Raw genomic sequence first — 13037 nt, forward strand, 5'->3', positions numbered from 1 at the left:
TACTGAAGCTTGGTCCAAATTCGGTGCTTTCTCCAAAGCTAGTCCTGATAAACGAGAGCTGTCTTGTGCACACAAGTTAGTGAAACGCAAATAATGTCTTCATACAAACATGCCTTTCTCATGTAGCCTTCTGGAAACAGAAATCCCTGAAGCTCGGTTTTCTGTGGCCGCATGGAGATCAGGGAAAACCTGAAAAGCTGTTGCACCTTCCATTAAAAGCTTCACTGAAATGGATCTTCGGCCGTCGTGGCTCTTGGACACACTTGACCAGGTATTCCCTTAATGAATCTGATACCCTTACCCTGTTTCCGTACGTTGCACATGAGGCTGAACATTACATTCAACTCTCTAATAATCTGTTCATGAGACTACCCTACTTCCACTCTGAAAGCTTTAAGAAGCAAGCTTATATATAATTTAATTCTTGCTTTTAATTCCTTTTACAATTGAAACTTTGTTATTCATGATTTAATTCCGGTCCCCGTTAAACATTTTTAACAATTTACATTCAAGTTACTTAAAAACATCTTTCGAAATAGAACTTACTAAGTATGGATTCACTCTTTTCAGATAATTCTACTATAATTAATCTTACGAGATAATATAAACAATATTATTTAGTAAATAAATTATTATTAACTTACTTTGCAGCAGTTGCGCAAGTAGTAGAATAACTTGATTTCGCACTAAATGAATTTAAAATCATACAACATATATATATATATAACTTTGTTTCTTTCATAAATAACATAAGGCAAAGGAATACGTACTACTACTGTTACTGATATGTGACACATTTATGAGCCTCAAGGATTTTTATACAAACAAAAAAGAAAGCAAAACGCTCAGACATGTCAAGTAACGCAAAAAACATAAATAATAAATAAAGTATCAGTTATATGACATATATACAGCACACGTAAAAAAAATAACGCGCGTAGATTAGTTTCATTATGCCAAAACTAGAGAGCAGTAAGTACATATCAAAACTTAGAGGCTCTGCATTGCAGGAGATTAGAGAGAGGAATATGCGAAATTACACTTTCCATACGCTTATGGAGCTTTGTGAGATCAAACAGGCATTTATCAAACAAATAATTCTTATTTCGGGATACATATTTTAGTGCATAAAAAAGAATGATTTGTAAAAAGCATTTAAGATTTTCTCTTCTAGATACACTTTTGCATTTGAAGAAATGGGGAGAACAATTAAATTTCACATTTTTAAAATATGATATAAAATATATGGCAGAATGAAAATAAAATCTTGAAAGAAGCTTAGCTTTTGCAAAACTATATTTTGTGAAAAGAAAGTTGTATGATAAATATTATTCAGTGAAATGCCATATATAAAAAGATGTATAAAATTAAAGCTGCACGGCTAAAAACTGAATCTAAGTGTAAAACTGAAAAGTGGACCAAGATTTGACCATTTTCAAAGCAATCATGTTTTATTAACATTCAAAATTTTAATTGTTCAACTCTGCTTGTTGGGAACAAATTGAGCAGCGCAATATCACGATAACTAATTCAGTGAATCCTCTTGCACTGATCACTTTTCCTGAAACTGCTTTCTTCTAGTCTAGGAAAAAGAGGATTGTTTTTATTAATACAAGACAAAATATGAAGTCTGCAATTTTTCGTTCTTTTCACCTTCATGTATGTCTGGCTGATAGTTTGACTCTTTTTTTTTTTTTTTTTTTAGCTACGTTTATTTTAAGCATTTGAAACTTTAAAAAAATATATAAGCCTTTGTATTTCTTCATAATTATAGTCATACATTTCGTTAATCATTGCAATAAACTGTTAGTTGCTCATTGTTAACTATTAGTTGTTAACATTGTCAGTTGCCTCCTTCCTCAAAAGCGAAAATGCTCTTCGAATTTGTAATGCACAATCAAATGTGTTCCACAAAATGTGTTTCCTCAGGTGTTTTCCACGAAACATTTTGAAACTGGGTCAGAGAATAAGAAAAGCTTTGCCTGCTTTTCTGTTTTAACACAATTTAAAACAACTCTTAAAATAAATTTAAAGATAAAACATAAAACAATATAGATTTCTTCTTATTATTTATTTCATTTAATTAGATTTATTATGTCATTTTTTGTCAAATTAAAGTTTTAAAAACGCTTTCTTTATACCTACAATATAAAAATTGGAACAGATGTTTATTTTACATAGCGTTTTATGAATGAATTTATTTTAATTAAAAATACGAATTTACTCTAGTTTTCCTTAAAAATTTTAGAATTTAAAAAATGTTCCGCGCAGTTTGGGTTTAATGAATTGAAAGAAGTTCTAAAGCAAGTCTCGTTAAATGAATTCTGACAAATCGAACTTTCTTAGAGCCAGAGATATCTATATGGAATAATGCTTTTGACTGAAGGCTACATATCTGTATTTTTTTAAGGTAGAGTCTCCTAAATCAATGACTTTTGTGAAATAAATTTTTCTGTCTCTTCAATGTCAAAAACGCAATGAAATGTAAAAGAATTAAGGTCGAGGTTTTCAAAATTGCAGATATTTATCCATACATACATACTATATACAAGTAAAAAGCAGAGTTAGCCCAACAGTGATATTAAGCATTAACGTCAAGAACTCAAAATTTAGAGGATACTAGAATACACAATTCCTAAATGTGCCTCTGCCAACACGATTCTCATTTCCACACCTATGTAATAAAACAGCCCCGAGTTCTAAAATTGGAAACATTCTTTTGCTAGACGGTTTGTTACGTTAGAAAATTATACGACTGCAAAAGAAGCTTGTTAAAAGAAACAGTCAGTGTAAGCAGAAACAAAAGACTTGTTGAATGATGGGTCCAAGGTCAAACAGACTTCGTTTCGTGCTCAAGAGGGGGTGAAATACCTGTAACTTTGGCTTTATAAAACTTCTGCGTTGGATGTTTTCCTCTTTAAAGGTCTTGTATTTTGAGCACCATTACTGCACGTAATCCTTATGTTCCTATGGATTGCTGTGACTTACGCATTTCATTCTCACAATGACAAAGGTATGGAGACGTGCAACAAATAGTTTTTACGTCATCAAATATAAATTAATTGTCAAAATCAGTAATGCGTGACCTGAGAGGCGCATCTTTGAGAAAGGGAGCACTTATCATAGGAAAACCGAGAACTTTTATCAATTCTCTTTCTGCGTGCTATTTCCTAGTTTCACAAAATTTTGATATTTTTAGTTGTTAACCGGGGATTGATATTGGCAAACGTAAAATAAATACCGTTCTGTCATTGTATATTTAATTAATATGTGTAACCCTATAAAGTATTTTTCCACCTTCTTGACATGCCTTCGGGGTGTAGTGGTCAGCACGCTCGACGCGTATTCGAGAAGTCCGTGGTTCGAGTCCCGGTGAGGGCATTCCCAATTTTTCATATCTCCTGCTTCGAAATAACCTACAATCCGTCTTCTATTTATTAACATGGTAGCTTCCGGCCTCTAAAATGAAAATCTTCAATAACGTTGCATTTTCAAAGGGATTGTCTACCACTAGACTAAGGTATTTCACTACAAATAATTGGATAGTGAAGAATCTAATTATTCAGGTGTAAAAATCAAAAGAGCAGCGTTTCTCAAATGCCGAGTTGTGAGCCAGCACTGAATCATTAAAGAAAAACGCCGAGTCGCAATTAAACTTGAAAACGAAATGATTAACAGTATCATGAAACTATGCTATAATTTTTCAATAGATGACGTCGAGAGTTAATAATTTAACATCTTCTTAGACATCATCTTATGATAATCAAAGTTATAGCTTATTAATTTATTTCTTAGTGTAGTCCCTATGATAATAATATCTGCGGCGCCACCAAAACTTGGTTAAGTTTGACTGGAGTAAGGTAGCAAACCCTACCGATGTTTTTCTATGAGACGGAAGCTACCCAGTCTAAATAGAGGGAGAAAACATTGCTAGGATCTACTTGCTAGGCCTAATTTGAGTCGTAGAATCGAAATATGTAAACACATTTGCATGTTATTTCAGAAAAATGCCCGATCTTTTGTCAAAATACCTATCTTAGTACAATGCTATATATAAATCTAATATGTATCCTAAGTCGCGCTTTCGAGACATATAAAACACAATTTGAATTTCGTCAATCGGCCCATTAGAACGGGCCCATTTTTTTTTTCGCAGTGTACATGAGTAGAGACATTAGGTATATTTTTGGAAGCCGAAGAGATGAAACATTAGCAACCGCCTTCGCCGGGAATTGAACCACGGACCTCTGGAATACAGCCCCAGTGTGCAGAACCACTAAACTACGAAGGCACGCTAGGAAAGCGGGAGAAATACCTTAGATACTTCCCTTTTTAAAGGGCGACTAGGGTTTTAGGGGACCTAGTCGCCAAATCCTGGGTGTGGAGAATCATCATCCACAACCCTTTTTAGTTAGGGCGTCACTGTAGAGACATTGGAATTTTTTTTGGAAGCAAGAGAGATGAAAAATTAGCAACCGCCTTCGCCGGGAATCAAACCACTGACCTCTGGAATATCGGCCCAGTGTGCAGAACCACTACACCACGAAGGCACTCTAGGAAAGCGGGAAAAATACCTTTTACATGTATGAATAACTAGATAGAAAGAGGAAGTTTGGGATATTTTGCATAATGCATTGTAAAATCAAACTGAAGAAATAAATTTCAATGTTACTACTATATATATGTAACTACTATCATACGGAATGCAAAATCGGAATAATAAAGTACGTATCACTATCTTAAGCTACTTACTGCAAGATCGAAGCATGGAAGTGAACGTAATAAACCACAAATTCCTGCCTTCTAGATACAGCTACTTTTCTGATGATCAGATTTCGATTTGAAAGAACTAACCAATCAGAAGGAAAATGCATTTACTTGCTAAATAACTGAGCAGGTATCATGAGGACGTTAAAAAATGCTCCTTACATTATGAAAATAATGCAGAAGGAAGATCTTCCATCAACAGTTTCTAACCAATACTTTTGACAATATATTACTTGTAGAAAGGGCTACTTAGAGACATTTACAACAGCTGAAAGTTAGATGGACGTGAGTTGAAAGTAAGATTTTTCCTGAAATTTAGAAAAAATTCCGCTCCAAATGACAAATTCTGCGAAGAAACAAGCTCTAAGCTAGGTAGATTACTACAGAATCAACAATTAAAGAAAAGGCATTCTACGATCAGTTGTATTACGTTTTTAAAGACAAAGAAAATCCCTGATGCTCTCAGATACCGGTCACATAAAATTCATAGCATCAGATGTCTGGTGAAGAATGTGGCAAACATATTTTTTACTAATTCACCTTAACCTCAACGATTTCATTGTTTCACCACACCCGTTACACTTTTTGCCACATTCAGTTGCATGACTAAGTAACTCCGCATGTTTTCCATTTATATTGTATTTTCTATGTCATTGTCTTCATGACAAGGATTTTGCCTATAAAATTTAAAAGTTTTTATAAGATCATTAAAATCCTTTTGGTATTTTCATTATTTTTCGTACATGTTAATGAATACGTCCTTTTAGAATCTCTAAGATAGAGTTGCGTCATTTATGCCTTGAATCTCTGAAGAGACTACGAGAAAGACAGATATGCAACTGAAAAAGGGGGCAAAAGGTAATAAAATATAAAATTTTTACAATGATGAAACACATTCCTGATCTCAAACAGAACAAAACACGAAAGCGAGAAACGTAATCCCCCCCAACCACGAAAAAATAAATAAAAATTACCCATTAATCGGTATTGCTATGATTGTATCACTCCAATTCCCTGAAACACATTTACTTAATTTCAGCTAATATATTAAATGGTTTTCTGAGCTGCATAAATAAAATATAAATACACTTCTGTCCATTTATCTAAACCATTACTTTTCAATCCATGTACCTTCATACGAACTCGGGATACTTCATACGAACGGGAATAATCGTAATAAAGCTATATCTTATTCCTAAAAACTAAATTAATCAAAAATATCGCATGACTTCATATTTCTAGAAGCAAGCTGAAAGAAAACTTTTAAGTACTTTTAAAACTCTTATACCAAATAAATAAAAAGAACACACAGTTGGTCCAAGATTATAAACCCTTGAGACCATTAATAGCTAGAAATCTTACGGCGGACGTTCATTTTCTTGAGAAGTTTAAAAAGAAATAAAAAATTATTCCTCTTCCGCCCATCCCCGTATCAAATTGCTCTAACTAAATGGCATAAACTTTAAATATCCGTAATGCCATTAAAGATGGCAACGCGTAGCAGCAACTTCGGTTTTAACCCTGCCTATCATTAAAAAGAAGTTTTAACAGTGAAGAGGGAAAAAATGGTAATTCGGGATCAGTGATTAGAACTGTAGTGCTCATTTTATTAACCTCGTGAAATGTAGTTGATGTCCTGCCTTAAATGGATAGGGTTGCCAGTTTTGGCCGTGAGTCGCAGCTATCGGCACCCAAAATTGATAAGATGTTTTAATTTCGATTGACAAATGGTGGTGGTGGTGGGTAATAATCTAGATAGTGAAACCGGATTAGGGTAACTACTATCAGCAGGAGCCGCGGAAGCGGTTTTGCAAGGATTGTACGGTAGGCTGGCGCCGCCTATAGGGATCGATCGATGGTTTATGATCATATGAATTTTTATTAAAAATTTTGAGTCTGGAAAGAAATAATTTTTAAAAAATTAAATAGAGAAGGTTCAGTCATACAAAGTATATTTAACATAAACACTTTTACTTCTTGAAATTAAACTTTTCTCTGTGAATATAGTAAGATTTTAAAGTTAAAACTTCATAGTTTTTTTTTTACCTTGGCATGCTATTCCGTTCTGCATTAACACGACAATCGCGACTTTTTATCCAAAGAGACAATTGGCCCTGAATTACTATTAATTTCGTTTTGGCATTTTGCGTTGAAAAACTACAGAGGGCGAATAACTTTTCAAATTAATGCCACCAAATATTAGAACCCTGTATTGTTTAAAGAAATTAAATAATGAAGACTCTGCATGAATGTATGCATGTTTCTCGCATTGTGATAAAACGACGGTACCTAGAATCATCAAAATTTGAATAAGATAATCTTCCATAGAATATGGGCATGTGGAAGTCCTAATTTGGAATTCGAAATTTGTTTTATTATGGACTTCATATTTTGTAACACTTCACCGAAATTTTGATTAACAAACTAAGCGATTTCAAAGCGAGGAATGGCAACAGTGTGCGATTTTTTTTTTCTTTATCTCCAGCGCACGAGACTCTGTATCGGAAGCTCTAAGATATGCTTTTTTTTAAAATTATTTTGCGATATTGCTGTTGAACTGAATTTTATGGTTTGAGTATGTAGAACATGATATTTAATAAATAAATGTAACACACAAAACGTAAAAAAAACGCCCCTTTGAAAGTAATTTAAAATCTGAAACCTTTCAGGTATTTTTTTTTATTATAGCCCTTTGGGCTAATAAAAAAGGGCTATTAATTTCGTTTTGGCATTTTACCTCAAAAAACTTTAAAAGTCTAATCACTTTTCAAATTTTCTCCACCAGATATTATCGCCCTGTATCATATTTAAAGAAATTAAATAATGAAGAATCTGTATAAATGTATGTATGTTTCTCGCATTGTTTTTATTTATTTATACATTCTTTTTGAAAAGTCACCGTATGCCACGTTATCCAATTCCGTTTTAACACAAAACGCTTAGAGTGTAGATAAAAAATATAGATATAGATAGAGCGTAGATAGAATCACTAATGCGTTAAGGACCTTTAAAATTTTAATACATTATATTATTTGTAACACTCAGTATTCTGTTTTACAATGTAAAAATGCAAAATCTACAAATATTTAGTAGTTTATAATGTTTTACTTACATATTATACAATGAGATTGGTCAATGGAATATGGGAACTAAACAAGTGCTATCTGTCTAAAGTAATAGATGTTTTGGTGAAGGACTAAAGAAAACTGGTTGATATTCACGTTGCACATGGGAAAACCACATAAGCTAACCATGCTGTTATCCTGAGACTGGACTCAGGTCAAGTACCCATATTCATCTGTCTTAACAGCTCAGCCACTGAAAAATCTAAAAACTTGAAGATTAGTGTATTTTGTTTCAAATTTAACTTTAATCGAGGCAGTAATACAAATAAAAAAAGGAATTATTATTATGTGTATAGTTCAATAGTTCTTTTTGTAAAAATGTAATTTGCAGAATTTACACAAATATGTTCTTATGAGTTTTTAATTTTCTTCCGGATTTATGTGTTATTCCTTCTCGATAAATTGACCTTCCAATACTGTAAACGGTACAAGAACATGTTTTCTGATGTTTTTATATTTGAAGCATATAAAATCTGTTTCTACATTTGCATACCGTTATAACTATTCCTAAACAATTTAAGATTATCTACCACAGAAAAAGGTAAATTAAAAGTGTTGCTTAATAAATAAAACTTTCTTAAAAACAGTGACAAACGTAAATTTCTATCTTTAATCTTAAACGTGTTTATGGAGTAAGAGAATTCAGTGGAAAACCTCAGAGTTTTTGCAAAGTTATGATTCTAGAGATCTTCTTTAAATTGAAACAGTAATTAAACACTGCAAAACAAGCGTGACCATGTCTCAGGATATAAGCAGTCAAGTACACAAAGCAGCGAATATGAAATAAAGAGAAATTAATTTTAATTTAAAATTAACGTAATTTTACACAGAAGTGGAAATCCTGGAACTTTTGCGTTCTGCTCATACTCTGAGTTCTGCTCATACTTTAGCAATAAATGATGAAAAAAATGCCAAAAGGGACACTAACTTTCTTTTTATCACTGAGACTTTGGAAAACTCTTTTAGAATCTTTATTCAGTTTAATACTGAAATAATCATTACACACTCCTTGGGAAAATAAAATTGAATCAATCAGACTCCCACGACACCACCTAAGAGAAATTTTTAAGGTACTTCATAAAATTAAGAATTATGAGAATTTTAATTTAAATGTAACGTATAAGAACGAATTTTTTATCTTAAAATTGAAAGCTTTTAAATGAAAATTCTGTCATAATTTGACGTCATATTTTTATTATAGTGAATATCACCAGCAAAGATTTCTATGATAAACTGTGAATTTTAAATTTATTTATAATTCATTGAAACGTTTTAATCGAACAGAAAAAAGGTATACATTATAAAATGTGCTTGATATTGAGCGAAAAGAATAATAATGAAGATAATAAGTGCAGAATCAGAATTTAAACTTGTAACTTTCAATACAAACATCCACGAACATCCTGTTTACAAACAAGTTTCAATACATTTCCAAACATATCTATAGAAACCTTTCTATAGATAAATTCAGAAAAAAATTATTTCATATTCGTTTGGCTTACATGTGCATTACACTGTAATTTCTGAAAGACAAAAATTGATACCTTTTTTTTTTTTTTTTTTTTTTGTATTTTTGAAAGGAAGTCAAAATCTACTGATCTACTGAAAGATGGTAACTAAAAGGATATAAATAACGTAGTTCTATGTGCTTTTAGTTACCGTCTGCCCCAACATTATGTGCTATCAAACCCACTGTCACCTCCATTATCATGAAATCTGTTTGTATGAGCATGACAATGGATCTAATCAAAAAATGGCATTAATAATATCACTCTTGGAAGTATTTTCTCGCTCCTTCCAGCATGCCTTCGTGGTGAAACTATAGCACACTCGGTGCGTATTCGAGAGATTCCAGTTCGAGTCCCGTCTAGAGCGTTGCACATTTTTCACATCTTGTGCATCAAAAAAACTTAATGATTCTACATTTGCGCCTTAACTAAAAGGTGGTAGACGATAATTCGTCACCACCAGGATTTGGCAATTAGGTCCTGTAATCTCCAGTTAGCCCTTAAAAAGGGCACTATGTAAGGTATTTCCTCCCTCCTTCCAGCATGCCTTCGTGTTATAACCGTAACACTCGGTGCGTATTCAAGAGGTCCAGGTTCGAGTCCTGGCGAGGGCATTGCACATTTTTCACATCTTCTGCATCAAAAAATTCTAATGACTCTATGCATGATTCAACGTATTGGTTATGCCTGCTGCATAGCAGAAGTTGGCATTGGAGCGACTCCGTCATATTACAATTAAAAAAATATATATGCTTTATTTCTTATTTTGAATTCCTGAAATCTTTAGTCCATAGAGAATATTATAAGAGTGTGTGTGTAATAATGTAGAAATACTGATTACGTTGTTAACATCCATAATGAAGAGCAAACGCATACAGCCATAACCCCTGGTGCGATGGTGTTGGGAGCTGTTTATTATGACACCAGGTCATCTTCAGTCATCCTCCTTACATTTTTAACAGTCAACGGTATTTTGATACCATCCTGCGGCCGGTTGCATTACCCTTCATGGCACGTCATCCTGGGGCCATTTTCCAACACAAATAATGCCATGCCACTTACTGCTCGCATGTCTCTGAACTGTCTCCGTGCGGTTGATACTCTACCTTGATCAGCAAGGTCACCAGACCTTTCACCAATCGAGCATGTCTGAAACAGGGTAGGCCGGCAGATTCGGGCACCCCAAAATATCGCAGATCTGGAGCGACAACTAATGAATGCCTGACAGAATATGTCGCAGGCTGACATTAGAAACCTCTACTACTCTTCACTTGCCTCTACGAATTCAAGCATGGGTTGTTGCCAGGGGTGGTTCGAGCAACTACTAATTTGAACACTCAGTGTGTGATTGTGAGTCGTGAACAGGTACTATGATTTTTTAATCCTTTTATTATCTGTGTATGAGCTATACACATATTCAATTTCATCAAACCCAACCACTTCCTTCATGGTGCTTGAATTTTTTTTGCAAACGAGTGTATATACATATTAATAATATTAATATAATTTACTTCATTTTTAAAACTTTTCTTTTACTTAATGTAAAACATTTAAAATTTAGAAGACTGATTAAACGTAGGAGTACTTCTCTGAAATATTTGATAATTTATTAAATATATAAAAATGTCAAGTAAATATTCTGTCAAATAGTCTAGAAGAACAGAAACATTAATGAGTATTCACTAATTATTTACTTAGCTTTACTTGTTTAAATCAGCTTTATTTCAGTGAAAAATCAGTAATTAATTATTATTTTTATCTCTAATTTTTATTTAATATTTAATTTAATTCAACTTTGATTTGAACTTTAATTTTTGTAAAACATTTATGACCTTAGCTGATTTACAATACTTATTTCACACGCTATTATTTCTACAAATAAACAGTATTTAATAATCTACAACTTTATAAATTAAATTATTTTAATCTTAGCTGCTTTAGAGCTAGATTTAAGTTTGATAGTCCTTATTATAAGCATTATTACAATTTTATTTAAATGTATATATTCATTTATGTAAAATTTAAGATTATAATATCTTGTGCTACTGACGTGAAAAGCTACAAAATTACTTCAGTCTTAAGTAAAAGAAACGTTTAAAAATTATTTTGAACTCTTGGCGAGATTCTATGGCCTCCATTTAATGTGGCAACCATGTTCCCAAAAACCTTTTGGCGCTTAGTTTCTTCGGAACATCAGCATTCAAAGAAGGAAATAGATATTAAAGGCCTAGTATCGGAGCTGCTAATTCCGTTTTAATGGAGTTATAAATTCTACTTTAACGATGTTCCAAAAAGATTTGCTTATCAGAACAGTCGGGAAACCCCCCCAAAAGAAGAATTTTATTTCTCCCAATTTTATTTTTATAAATGCAGCAGCGGAGTTTTAAATCATCTTTTCTGCGGTCGAAAACTTTTCGAATTTAAGTGCCTTTTGAAAGTTCGGAGTTGTTTCGAAGTGCTCTTAGATCAAAAAAGTTTGATGGAGAGGTTTTAGGAGGTTGGAATTTTTTTTCCTATTCCTCTTTCTTCGTTTCTATTCCGTATTTTTTCCCACATGAATTCAAGAATTTCGATGACAAATTTATCTGAGATTGGGTAAGGGAATAATAAATAAAACTACAATATATTTTCTGTTTTCGAGTGAACTTAAGTGAAGTAAAGCTGTCAAATAAGCTTTTATAATTTTTTATTTGATTTTCAGTTATTGAAAATTTTAAGTGGTATAAAACACTAAAATATGAAGATATTAATTAATAAGAAATAATATAATATACTTCAGCTGTTATAAAAAATAGCGAAAGTCATAATTTTTTTAAAAATAGTGTATTGTTTAATTTGGATTTTAAGTTAAAGAATAAAGTGATAAAAATATACTGGTCATGTTGTAAAACTAGGTACACCTCAATCCTCAAATCCGAAGAATATGTATACATATATATATGTGGGTGTCTTTCTACTTTACTTTAAGAATGACACCAATGTTAAGTTTTAGTATTTTAATGAAAAAAAAGAAACATAGAAAGATGAAAAGAAGTAAGATACAAATTTAGCTCCATATCATAGGGTGGCATCACAATAGTGGTAATCCTCACACCAAATGGGAATGTTTGACAGTCTCTTAACTACTGCGTAATACTTTTTTGGATCCGTTCACCACGTTGCCGTCGCAGCATCTCTCACGCGCAGAAGTGGAGAAGTCAATTCATCACACAGCTTCGAGAATCATCTAGCTGCTGATGCGGTTGCCAGGTGCAGGAAGGAGGAAGGTTGAGTTGTAGGAGCGCATTACCACACGGCCATTCTGCCTTGTCGGGCGTCCTCGCCTGGGGGTTGATCTGAAAAGAAAGAAAAAAAACAAAAAGCAGAGAAAGTGAAAAAAAATCAATGTCCAGGTGGCGAATGTTAGCTTTGTGCACTACCAGTTCATCTTATCAGCACAGGTTGACATCATAAAGGTGTCTTCATGGCGTATCTTTCGTACTTCGTAACAATCAGAAGGATGAACTGTCTCATAAGGACCGAATAATTTGGGACGAAGTTTAAGTCCAAGTTTCAGTTCAAGTCGAAGATTCAGTCCAAGTGGAAGTTTCAGTTCAGGCTGGATTGGTATTTGGTGTCCAAGTTTGTATTTGCAGGG

The sequence above is a fragment of the Stegodyphus dumicola genome, chromosome 9 (genome assembly GCF_044657685.1).
Source record: "Stegodyphus dumicola isolate Sdum_Otavi_A_Nest chromosome 9, ASM4465768v1".
Lineage (NCBI taxonomy): Eukaryota > Metazoa > Arthropoda > Arachnida > Araneae > Eresidae > Stegodyphus > Stegodyphus dumicola.